At 41.3% G+C, this 12,507-nt stretch overlaps 1 protein-coding gene across 2 annotated transcripts in view; it reads right to left on the bottom strand.

Moving 5' to 3' along the window:
* The window catches only part of LOC132816826 (mitochondrial ornithine transporter 1-like), a 36,844-nt gene extending 24,688 nt beyond the window's left edge, over positions 1 to 12,156 (bottom strand). The window contains exon 1 of one of the 2 annotated variants that reach the window (XM_060826796.1): positions 12,086 to 12,156. The gene's annotated coding sequence lies outside the window, so the exon portion shown is untranslated. Of the gene's footprint in view, positions 1 to 11,149; positions 11,388 to 12,085 lie in introns of those variants that run through there. The other variant, XM_060826794.1, reaches the window with a different exon arrangement.
* Between the last annotated feature and the right edge of the window lie 351 nt (positions 12,157 to 12,507).

Genomic DNA, 12,507 nt, shown 5'->3' with positions numbered 1-12,507 from the left:
CAGAATCTGAAAAAGGTAATGTTTAAACAAGTAAACCAGGATTTACATAGGGATTTAACTAGGCTTTTCATACTTCTACTTATATAAAATCCCCGTTAAACTAATCTTTTTAAAACTCCCCACCCCTCCAAATTTGGATGCTGCGGCAATTTGCATAAAATTACATTTATGATTTAAAGTAAACAAAGGAACTTTTTTTTTCTGTGGAACTATGTCACAAAAGTAGATAGAAGTACTAGGAATAAATGTTAGTACTAGTTCAGTAGAGTTAGTACTGAGGAGGTGCTGCATTGTCTGATGCCATCTTAAAGATGAGATGCTAAACAAAGACCCAACTGCTTTCTTGAATGGGCATAAATGTTGAGTAGAGGAATTTTTCTGGTATCTGGCCAATTATTCTTTTACTTAATCATCATCACTGAAAAAAAGTCATTTAATCATTATCTTAATGTTATGAATTGCTTGGTGTGCTTTCCAACATTAGATTACAACAGTAGACTTCACTGGTTATAACATGCTTTGGAATATCTTGCGGTCATCAGTGGCACTATGCGAATTCAAGTTTGTCCTTTCCAGCACACAGCTTTACAGACACACTCTAACATTTACAATGTAACTCGGTCTTAAAATTTCTCACTTTTGCATTAATTGCTCGATGTCTTTGCTCGAAAACATTCTTGACAGAACTTTCCAAACATTATACAGCATTTGGGATAACTTTAATTCTTATTTTATACAATTTGATAATACAGTTGTTCTGATGGTATTTAGCACAGCTCTGCTCAATGTAACATAAGCAAGTGGCTTCAGCCCATGCAGTATTGAGTTCCTTCTGTTTGTTTTGTGAAACTGGCATATTGCTCAAAATTTATTGCTTGTGTAGGATTACTATTTTATTCTTTTATTTTAAACTTCCAAAATGTAATTTATGTTCATTATTATGCACAATATTTTCTTATTCTCTTTTCTCTTTATCCTTTCTAGACTCTATCCTCCTGCCATTTTTGCCTACTTTGATTTCTCACTTGGAGTCATAGAATCATACAGATGTACAGCACGGAAACAGACCCTTTGGTCCAAACCATCCATGCCAACTTCTTAAATATTTTGCTCTTCCAAATTTCTGAATCACTCTATAGTCTTGTTCAGGCTTCATGCTGACCGGAGATATCCTGAGAGAGCATAGATGTCGTTCTTGGCATCATCCAAAAGGACCAGGGATCCACTGTTGCTTCTACATTATAAACAGCAACTCCACTTTCTCTATACCGCCTTCAGTCTCAACTTCCACCCAGCATACACATTGGATACTAATCTTTACAACTTTCCTTCCCATCCCACTCATCTATTTCTATGCTAATTCTGGGAAACCTTTCAGCAGATCAGCTTTAACCATCCCTCTCCACATTGCCCTATAAAATGTCTGTCCACTACATCTCATCACCCAACAGCTTACGGTGGAAGATTGTAATGATACCATGCTGGTGGGGAAGCCTGGTTGCACAATGATGACACCCATTTTCTGCTCAAGACATCTTCCTGCAAGCTGTTCTTTTCACCATCTGCCCTAACCAGACCACCCCGATCCACCCACAAACACACACATCAACCACCCAATGTTTACCGAGGATTATCAAACCCTTATCTGTCCCCATATACCTGAACATCTTACCTTTTCCATACAACCCTTCTTGTAAAATTCTGGTCTCCATTGCCCATACAAGTGCCATGCAAATTTCTCAATGAAATATTTTGACAGATTTCCATCTGCAGCTTTGACACTCGTTACTTTGCATCTTGGTGATTTTATTTGTACCTTAATACCTCTCAAGTTGACTTTTCCAATGCTTTCCTGGTTGGCCTTCCATTTCTATTCTCCATTAGCTTGAACACATACAAAACACTGGTGCCTGTTTCTTAACTCATGCCAAGTCATATTGACCTATTCCCCCTGTGCTCAGTGACCTTTGATAGCTTCTAGTCCAACACTTTAACTTTTGAATCTTGCTCCTCATTCTCTAATCCCTCTATGGCTTTTTCTCTGCCTATCATTAATCTCCCTTCATTGACTTCTCTAATCCTCTAAGTCTAACCTCTCCAACATCCCCATTTCCCATATCTTTAGCTACTAAGACCCAAGTTAAGGAGTGTAAAAAGTTGAAAGAAAAAAAGCATTTAAAAGGAGCTTAGATTAAATTCAGAATCCACCAAAGGAAGACTAAAAAGATAACAAAGACAGAGAACATAAACTGCAAGTGCAAACGGTCAAAGAATGTAAAAACCTGACAATAAGCACATCATTAAATATATAAAAAGAATAAAGGGAGATCAAAGTGAACCTAGGCCCCTTCGAAAATGAAAGTGAGAGACAGTTTGAGGACGAGGAAATGGCATATCTTGTGGACAAAACACAGAGCTAGCACAGAGGTGGAGCAGGTAATCAGGAAGGCTAATGGAATGTTGACCCTTATTTCAAGGATGGTTAGAGCATAGGAGTCGGGAAGTCTTTCTGCAATAGTACAAGGTGTTGGTAAGACCACAATTGGAATACTGTGGGCAGTTTTGGTCCCCTTTTTTCAGGTAAGATATAATTTCATTGGAGTCAGTTCACAGAAGGTACATTAGGATGATTCCTGCTATGGAAGGATTATCTAATGAACAAAGACTAAACAGCTTCACTACAATTTAGACAAATGAGAGGTGATCTCATTGAAACATATAGATTTCTTTAGGGGATTCCTGGTGAAGGGCTTATGTCCGAAACATCGATTCTTCTGCTCCTCGGATGCTGCCTGACCTGCTGTGCTTTTCCAGCACCACACTCTGGACTCTGATCTCCAGCATCTGCAGTCTTCACTTCCCCCTTCTTAAGGAACTTGCCAGGGTAAATGTTGAGAAGATGTTTTCATGGGAGAGTCTAGGACCAGACAGCATCATCTCAGAATTAAGTGGTGCCAATTTAAGATGGAGGAGTGGAATTACTTTTCTTAGAGGGCTCAGTGTCTTTGGAATTCCTTGCCATGAAGAGGTGTAGGGGAGAGTTCTTGTGTATATTTAAGGCTGAGATAGACCATAACCTAGAGGAGTAAATTAAGCTATTTTGCCCATTGAGTCTGCTCCACCATTTTATCATGGCTCATTTGTTTCTCAATGCAGGTCCTGCTTTCTCCTGTAACCTATAATCCCCTTAACAATAAAGAACCTATCTATCTATCTCTGTCTTAATTACACTCAATGACTTAATCTCCACAGCTTTCTGTGGCGATGAATTCCACAGATTCACCATCTGACTGAAGGAATTCCTCCTCATCTCCATTCTAAAGAGTTGTTTTGAGGCTGTGCTTTCAGGTCCTAGTCTCTTCCACTTGTGGAAAAATGTTTCATTCTAAATATTCTGTAAGTTTCAGTGAGATCTCCGCATATCCTTCTAAACTCCACTGAGTACAGACAAGAGTCCTCAACTGCTCCCATATGACAAGCCCTTCATCTCCAGGATCATTCTTGTAAAACTCCTCAATTCAAGGACCCTATTCAAGACCTTTAGATACAGGGCCAAACACTGCTCACAATATTCCAAATACAATCTGACCAGAGCTTTATATAGCTTCAGTAGTATACTTATGCTCTTGTATTCTTGTAAGCCTCACGCAATGAATGTTAACATTGCATTTGCCTTCCTAACTACCAAGTGAACCTGCATTGTGGCTTGACAGAATGTTGAACTAGGACTCCCAAGACCTTTTGCGCTTCAGATTTCCAAAGCCTTTCCCTATTTAGAAAACTGTCTGTGTCAATTCTTCCAACCAAGGTGCAAAACCACATACTCTCCCACATTGTGTTCCTTCTACTGCTTCTTTATCCACTGTCCTATTCTGCCCAATTTCTCCCCACTTCCTGTCCTTCCACCTATCTTTGTGTGACATGCAAACTTAGCAATAGTTGCCTCAATTCTTTCATCCAGATCATTAATGTTTAGCTTGAATAGTTCTGGTCCCAATACCAACTCATGCAGAACTTCACTAGTCACTGGCTGCCATCCTGAAAAAGATCTCTTTGTCCCCATTCTCTCCTTCTGGCTTGCCTAACACCATGGGTACTTATCTCATTCAGCAGCCTCCTGTGTGACACCTTGTCAAAGTCTTCTGGAAATCCAAACAGATCAAGTCCACTGGCTCTCCTTTGTCCAATTTGCTCATCACCTGCTGAAAGAATTCTAACAGATTTGTCAGGCGTGGCGTTCCCTTGATAAGGACACACTCCCTCAGCCCTATTACAGGGAGACAGATACATTTTTGATTGGTAGGGGAATCAAAAGTTATGGGGAAAGAGCAGCAAAGTGGTTGTGAAGAATGCCAGATCAACCATAAGATCATACAGCATGTAAACAGACCCTTCAGTCCAACCCATCCATGCTGACCAAGTTTCACAAACTAAATTACTCTCCTTTGCCTGTATTTGGCTCATATCCCTCTAAACGCTTGCTATTTGCATACCTGTCTAAAATGTCTTTTAAATGTTGTCACTGTATCTGTATCTACCACTTCTTCTGGCAGGTCATTCCATAAACAAATCACAGAGAAGATTGCCCCTTAGATCCCTTTCAAATCCTTCTCCACTCTCCTTAAAAATATACCCACTGGTTTTGACCTTTGCTCATCACCTCATCTATGCCCTTCATGATTTTACAAACCTCTGTAAAGGTCACCCCTCAACCTCCTACATGATCTCACACAGCCTTATCTCTAGAATTGCCTCCCTAAATATTATAATTCTCTACCCCTCTCTCTGGTGAAGGAGGTTTCTTCACTCAGGAAAGTTTTTGGTTATATGTTCCGGTACCTACTTACCTAACTTTGACAATACTCCTGTGAAGCTAGGACATTTTACAATGTTACAGTAACTGTATAAATGTAATTTGTCATTATATGCATTTTTTTAATGACTGTTTAATAGTAGTAGTTTTGGACACCCCAATAAATTAAAGTATCTTCTCTGTGCAAGTTTAAACAAACAACTCCATAATTTAAGATGTTTTCACCATCTTGTTTCTCATGAAATAAAAAGCATACCCATCTGTTCTGTTCTTCCCGATACACACACACACACTTTTGGTATCATCCAAATAAGTCTATTTCCTCTTTCTCCAGTGCCTCTATATCCTTTTTGTAATTAGAACACAACATAATACTCAAAAATAAGGTTGCATTAAAGTCCCACATAACCTCCATTGTTATTCCTCTACACAAGAGCCAATGTCTTATTTGCAGTTTGGCAGTACATTTTTATTCTCAGGCAGACCAAGTTACATGTTGTAGTATGCAGCTATAGAGAGTAACTTTATAGGCTCCAAGATGTTTTTCCATTACATGGTTGCCCTGGAGTCTCTGCTGCTTTTATTACTTGCTACTGGAAAGCACTGGTCGGATCTGCAGGTTGATACTCAACTTGTCTGGCTGCAATATGAATACAACTGCTTTGGCCATCAAGTGCTAGACAGGGACTCAAAACCAGAGCTCTAACTCAAGTGTATTGCACTACAAGACCTCTAATTCCATTTTTTAGCCTCATTACTTTTGACTGGATACCATGAATGATTTGTGAATTTGTATCCCTAGGTAACTTTGCTCTTCTAAGCCATTTATTTATCCAGTCTGCGCACCCTTATTCATCATGCCAAAATGGTCTTGCTTATTACAATGTATAAAAAGGAAACAACGCTTTTAAGGAAAAGGTTATTTATTAGCTATTTGTGCTGCAGATTATGGTGGTGCAATCTGTAGCAATGCAATGAGAGATACAAATCATTTCAAAAATACAGCTGTCAGTTTGATTATGATTGCTGGGGCCATTCTAATCAGTTATTGAACCCTTCTCCTTTAAATCTATGGTCATTGTTCGGAACCTTGCCACTCAGTGGAAGATTCCCTACTTTGTTTTAACTTTTAATGGTTAATCCATGAGAATGCTCTGTTTACGCATTATCATGCCTTGCAAAAGTGGTACGCCCACAGTTGAAAATGTAGCTTTGATAAATAAATTCCAGTCATGAGACAATACCTGTCAAATAAAAAGGCTCGTAAGCCATATTCTTAAAATTCAGTCTAACGTCACAATTCAATTAAAAGCACTGCTGACAGTTTCACTACTTCACTGTTCTCAAGAATCCCAATGTGAGCAAATTAACAATATCAATCTACAATAGCATTGGTGAAAGAGCGAAGCTTTGTCCTCGCAAACCTTAACACCACAAATTGAAGGCAGCAACCATTATGGGGTGATTAACAGAATAAAGAAACTGTGGCACTTCTTGATTTCTTTTCCACAGAAATACAGGAAAAAACTGCTTGTTCTTTAAAGTAGGAGATCATAACAGAAGACACAGAGAGAAGTAATTCCTTCATTCCTGATGAAGGGCTCTGGCCCGAAACGTTGAATTTCCTGTTCCTTGGATGCTGCCTGACCTGCTGTGCTTTAACCAGCAACACATTTTCAGCTCTGATCTCCAGCATCTGCAGACCTCACTTTTTACTACACAGAGAGAAGTAAAACATGTATAAACATGGATGGTGAGGAGGGGAAGCATGGGTTTGGTTTTCATGCAAACACGGTGTAAAGATTTACGTTTACAAAGTGTTAACATAATTCTAAAACTATCTTGAAAGCAATGCACAGCCAAGTCATCAATTTTCAAGTATAGTTACTCTTGCTATGCAGACAAACACACCAACAACCATAGAGTCATAGAGATGTACAGCACGGAAACAGGCCGTTCAGTCAAACTTGTCTACGCCGACCAAACTAGTGCCACCTGCCAGCACCCGGCCCATATCCCTCCAATTTCTTCCTATTCATACACCCATCCAAATGCCTTTTAAATGTTGCAATTGTACCAGCCTCCACCACTTCCTCTGGCAGCTCATTCCGCACACGCACCACCCTCTGTGTGAAAAAGTTGCCCCTGAGGTCTCTGATATCTTTCCCCTCTCACCATAAACCTATGCCCTCAATTCTGGACTCCCCCACCCCAGGGAAAAGACTTTGCCTATTTATCCCATCATGCCCCTCATGGTTTTGTAAACCTCTATAAGGTCACCCCTCAGCCTCTGACGCTCCAGGGAAAACAGCCCAAGCCTATTCAGCCTCTCCCTGTAGCTCAAATCCTCCAACCCTGGCAACATCCTTGTAAATCTTTTCTAAACCCTTTCAAGTTTCACAACAACTTTGCTATAGGAAGGAGACCAGAACTGCACGCAATATTCCAACAGTGGCCTAACCAATGTCCTGTACAGCTGTTACATGACCTCCCAACTCCTGTACTCAATACTCTGACCAATAAAGGAAAGCATACCAAACACCTTCTTCACTATCCTATCTACCTGCGACTCCACTTTCAAGGAACTGTGAACCTGCACTCCAAGGTCTCTTTGTTCAGCAACACTCCCTCGGACCTTAACATTAAATGTACCTGTTTCCACACAATGTCCCAAGGTAACCAAATAAGAAAATTACCTGATTATTGCTTAATCTCTACAGTGCAAAAGGAACGCTATTCAGCCCATGGAATCTGCACTGACTCTCTGAAGAGCATCCCACCCAGATCCAGGCCCAAACCTATCTAAGTAACCCCATATTTACCATGGCTAATCCATCTAACTTACACATCCCTGGACACTATTGGGCAATTCAGCATGACCAATCACGTAACCTGCAAATGTCTGGACTGTGGTGGAAACCAGATCACCTGATAGAAACCCACAGAGACACTAGGAGTATGGACAAATTTCACACAGAAAGACATCCAGGGCTGGAACTGAACCACCATGCCATCCTACGCTGGTACTGGTTGACAGGGAGCTACAACACATGAAGATGATGGGAGTTGAGATGAACAACTAAAAGTTCCTCACTAAAATATTGTTATGTATACAGCACAGTTTAAATACTATTTAAGAACTGGTTATGTTATTTTCCGTGTTTACTTTTAGACAGTCTGCCCATCTAAACAGAATGACACTACCAACTACACCCGGGAAATTACTGCTTTTAGACCAGTACTGCACTCACTGAGCATTATCCAGCGGTCTAAAACAAAACTGCTTTCCAAAAGCAACTGATTCAGGCTCAAGAGTTTTATAAAGTCACACAAACTTTGTTGGTTTATAAATTCATAGGTTTGTATCAACCCATTCCTTCAAAAACTCCCTTCTCTTGCCATTGAAACTTGCAGTAGGCTAACATCCTACCCCATTGCAGTGGTCATCTCACTTCAGCTCCATAAGGTTTGATCGTCCTCTGCTCAATCATTCACACAAGAATTAAGAGGAGGAGGCCATTCGTCTCCTCGAGCCAGCTCTGCCATTTGACATGATCCGAGCTGGTCTGATTGTTGCTGCAACTCCATTTTGGTAAAAACCCAAAGGCATTCCCCTTTGCCTAAGATATCAGGAGGGAGCATTTCCTTCCCAGCATGGACCATTCTTCATTCAGTGTGACCGCTGACCACGGTTGGGAGGGATCACAGGCTTGAAATGTGACACAGGAATAGCTGAGCTGGTGTACCATTGCCCTGGCATTTCCAATCCTCTGGAATGCATCCTTTCTGTAAAGTTAGTAAATGCCACATGAATCACAGTTTGTGATATCCAAGTAGTCAAATGGTCTGGAGTTGTCCAGGGCTGCTCATGGGGAATGAGGTACTCAGTGAGATTATTTGTAGTAGGTTGTTCCTGGTTCCCATAGGGCTTGACCTGAGTGAGTTTCTTTGCAGATTGCCAGGTGTATCGTTCTTGCCACCTGGTTCTATTACTAGGGTGAAACGTGATGATTTTAATGTTCTCTGAGGAGGGCAAACTTGGGTTGATTAATTAACACCAATGCCACATTCCCAGCTGAGAAAGATGTGTGGTATCATCCCACTCTAGGGTCTCATCGTGGGGTGGGTCTCTCTCTCTCTTGGCAGCACGGTGGCACAGTGATTAGCACTGCTGCCTCACAACGCCAGAGACCCAGGTTCAATTCCCGCCTCAGGTGACTGACTGTGTGGAGTTTGCACGTTCTCCCCGTGTCTGCGTGGGTTTCCTCTGGGTGCTCCTGTTTCCTCCCACAGTCCAAAGATGTGCAGGTCAGGTGAATTGGCCATGCTAAATTGCCCATAGTGTTAGGTAAGGGGCAAATGTAGAGGTATGGGTGGGTTGCGCTTCGGCGGGTCGGTGTGGACTTGTTGGGACGAAGGGCCTGTTTCCACACTAAGTAATCCAATGTAATCTAATCTAATCATTTTTCTATCGGTCCACCTTCACCTTTGACTTTCCTGGTGATCAAACACGAGTCTAACTCTCTGGAGAATTTCAATCACAAATGACTTGCCATGAGTAAAAGAAATTCTCATCCCAATCACAAATGAGACACACCCAACTTTTAAAATTCATTCTGGACTCCCCAACAAGGTGAAATATCCTCTCAGAATCCAGACTGTCGAGCCTCTCAAGATTTTATATATTCCAATAAGATCAACTCTCATTCTTCCAAATTCCAAATACCCAAAGGCCCAACATGATCACACTTTCCTTATGAACCCTATTCCTTCATTGATTCATGGGATGAAAGAAAGTTTCTCTGAACTGCTTTTAATGCATTGATGTCCCAAGTAAGGAGACCAAAACTGTACAAGATACTTTGGATGTGGTCTTACTAAAGCCGTGAACAGTTGTAGTAACACTGCTGTATTTTTATATTCCAGTCCCCTTGAATAAACATCAACATTCCATTTCACTCCCTCATTGCTTCTATACCTACATATGAACATTTGATGGTTTATGCACAAGGACACCCAGAAATCTCTGGTACACAGTTCTGCAGTCTCTCTTCCATAAAATAATACTGTTTTTCTATTCTTTCTGTCAAAATAGAAAAAGTTAATTTTTTTCCACCCTGTAACTTCAATTACTTTTTCTCCACTCATTCAAACTATCCATATCCCTTTGTAGATTCTTCTTCTTGACAACTTATTTTCCTGACAGACTTTCTAAATATTTCCTAATCAATCTGTTTCGATGTTATCGCACTTCCCTGGGATAGGTGGGACTTGAACCTGGGCCTAATTAAGAGGGACTATCACTGCTCCACAAGAGCCCTCAAAGCCTGCTATTCCCAGGCTGTCTCCCATTCAAGTACTAACCGGGTCCAAGTCTGCTTAACTTCCAAGATCAGTTGTTTTCAGGCTAGTATGGCTGTAGACAAACTAAAATCCCTTTTTTTTAAACTAGCCTGTTCAGCATTACGATTACACGCCTCTAGAACAAGTGGGACCTGACCCCAGAGATCCTGGCTCAGAGGAAGTGACATTACTACTGGGCCACAAGAGCCCTGGACTATTCATCATCAGTGGATTTAGTAATAGTGCATTTGATCCCTTTAATAAAGTCATTGTTATATATTGCACACCAGTTATGGCCTCAGCAAGATCCCCATGGCGATCCACTAGTTAACCAATCCTTTGTCATGCATGCTACTGCCTACATATATGCTTGGTGTATTACTGAATGTCTTTTGGAAATCCAAGTCCAGCACAACTACAGGTTCCAATTTATCCATTTTGCTGGTTACTGTTTCAAGGAACTCCAATAAATTAGCTAAGACACAACAAGCAGATGACAATAGCAAGATGGGCAAAAAACTATTTCCCTCCGGAATTAAAATCAAATACAAAGTTATCCTGGACTGCTCTTGTTTACCGTCTACCAAGTAACTGGTAATTAACAGGGCTGACTGTACTGCGATAGTGTGGGGCAGGGACAAGCCATTAAAATACTGAGGGCAAATTCTAAACAGAGCAAAATAAAACTACCAGCGCCCTCCACGGGGGAAAATAAAAAATTCTAGTCAAAAATGTACACTGGAAGACGCTGGCCTCGTGGCCAATATAGCCGAAAGGAAGCCGTCCTTTCAAAACTAAAATTAAACTTCACAAACAACATGACACCTACTCCATCCAAAAAGTGACCCCGCCATCACTCTTTTGATCATTTTATATTTAAGATCCACAGTTTGGCAACAGTTTCCAACTTCACAAAAGTTAACCAGCAAAAAAAAAGTCACCACAAGCATTACATCTAAGAAATAAAGGCAAGATTCCATGGAAAATCCTTACCATCAGTTTCTTCGGGAAACTAGAAAGCAGCAGGTCGTAACATAATTTATGAAGGCGGTCACAGCACAACACTGGTATCTACACGCGTGTCAGCCTCACATGTCCAGATTGCCTTCCAGCCAGTACAGTTGGTAGTTGGAAACAACCCGTGCTCCGCCCCACTCGCTTCCTTTCTTAACTTTGTGGGGACGATCATCCAACAGCATGAAATCCTATCAGCTCCACCGTAGCAATGCTCTCTCTCTATATAAACTTCCGCTTACCTCCTCCGCTCTTGCATCATGCGCCGTCAGAATGCATTTCCAAAAATAAAACTTCAGACGGGGGGAAAAGGGATCAACTCTCTCCCTGCTTCCAATACCTTAGGCTAATGCCTCCCCCTCCCCCAGCCCCAGCCCATATCATATCAATTGAGCCAAGACACAGTACATCCAGGGAATAGAACTACACGGGATAAATCACATATACAAAAACTAAGTTACATTTCAAACTACTCCTTTCTGAAGGGGGGAGGGAAGTGAAAGGGGAGAAAAGTGCAATCTGTGTTTTGGATTAATCTCAAATTGATGCGGATTTCGAGAGATACAGCATGGTGGATTGCTGACCCCCTTCAGCATGTTTTGAAGGAGCCGGGGGGTGGTTCTAATACACAAGCTGAGAAGCTCGGTGAGGATTTCAATGGGAAAGGAGAGCTGTACTCAGAGCCTCCTGCAAGCAGCCGCCGGGCCACCTCAAGGAAAACTAATTATTTATAGGCCATTACCCTCATGCTCTGGGTCATCTACTGCTTTCTATGCAAACATGGTCAGTCCGAGGAAGTTTCTGCTTTCGCAAATAAATAATAATCGAGAGCAACCTCCCAGCTACCATCTCTCATTTTGCACAGAAGGCACAATGAATAAGGTGAGGCACAACTGATCTCCCACAACTCCTTACCTACTTAGTAGTTTAGCTTTAAGTAGTTAAGGTAAAACATCTGTATCCCTACAATTGTTTCACTCGTCACCGCCACCTCGTTCTGAGCATATCATCAGCTTTCAACTGCAATGGATTAGGAACCTGCTCTCTGCATGGTAAATAGTTAATATCAGAAGAGACAGTAATTACCATCGTTTACACAAAGAGTACAGCGAGATCTCCTGTTTGATTGCACATGGTATGATTTGATTTAACGTCCTTCCGGAGCTTGGAACGTTTCAACTGAGGGATGGTTTGCATGCGAACTTATATTCATGATTTGCAGGAGCTGGTGTTGGACTGGGGTGGACAAAGTTAAAAATCGCACAACACCGGGTTAGAGTCCAACAGGTTTATTTGGCAGCAGTAGCTTTCGGAGCGCTGTCAAGCATGTTGAGACA

This window comes from Hemiscyllium ocellatum, chromosome 6, assembly GCF_020745735.1.
Source record: "Hemiscyllium ocellatum isolate sHemOce1 chromosome 6, sHemOce1.pat.X.cur, whole genome shotgun sequence".
Classification (NCBI taxonomy): domain Eukaryota; kingdom Metazoa; phylum Chordata; class Chondrichthyes; order Orectolobiformes; family Hemiscylliidae; genus Hemiscyllium; species Hemiscyllium ocellatum.
The sequence above is the reverse complement of the archived record's forward strand: the minus strand, read 5'-3'. Positions and strand labels throughout refer to the sequence as shown.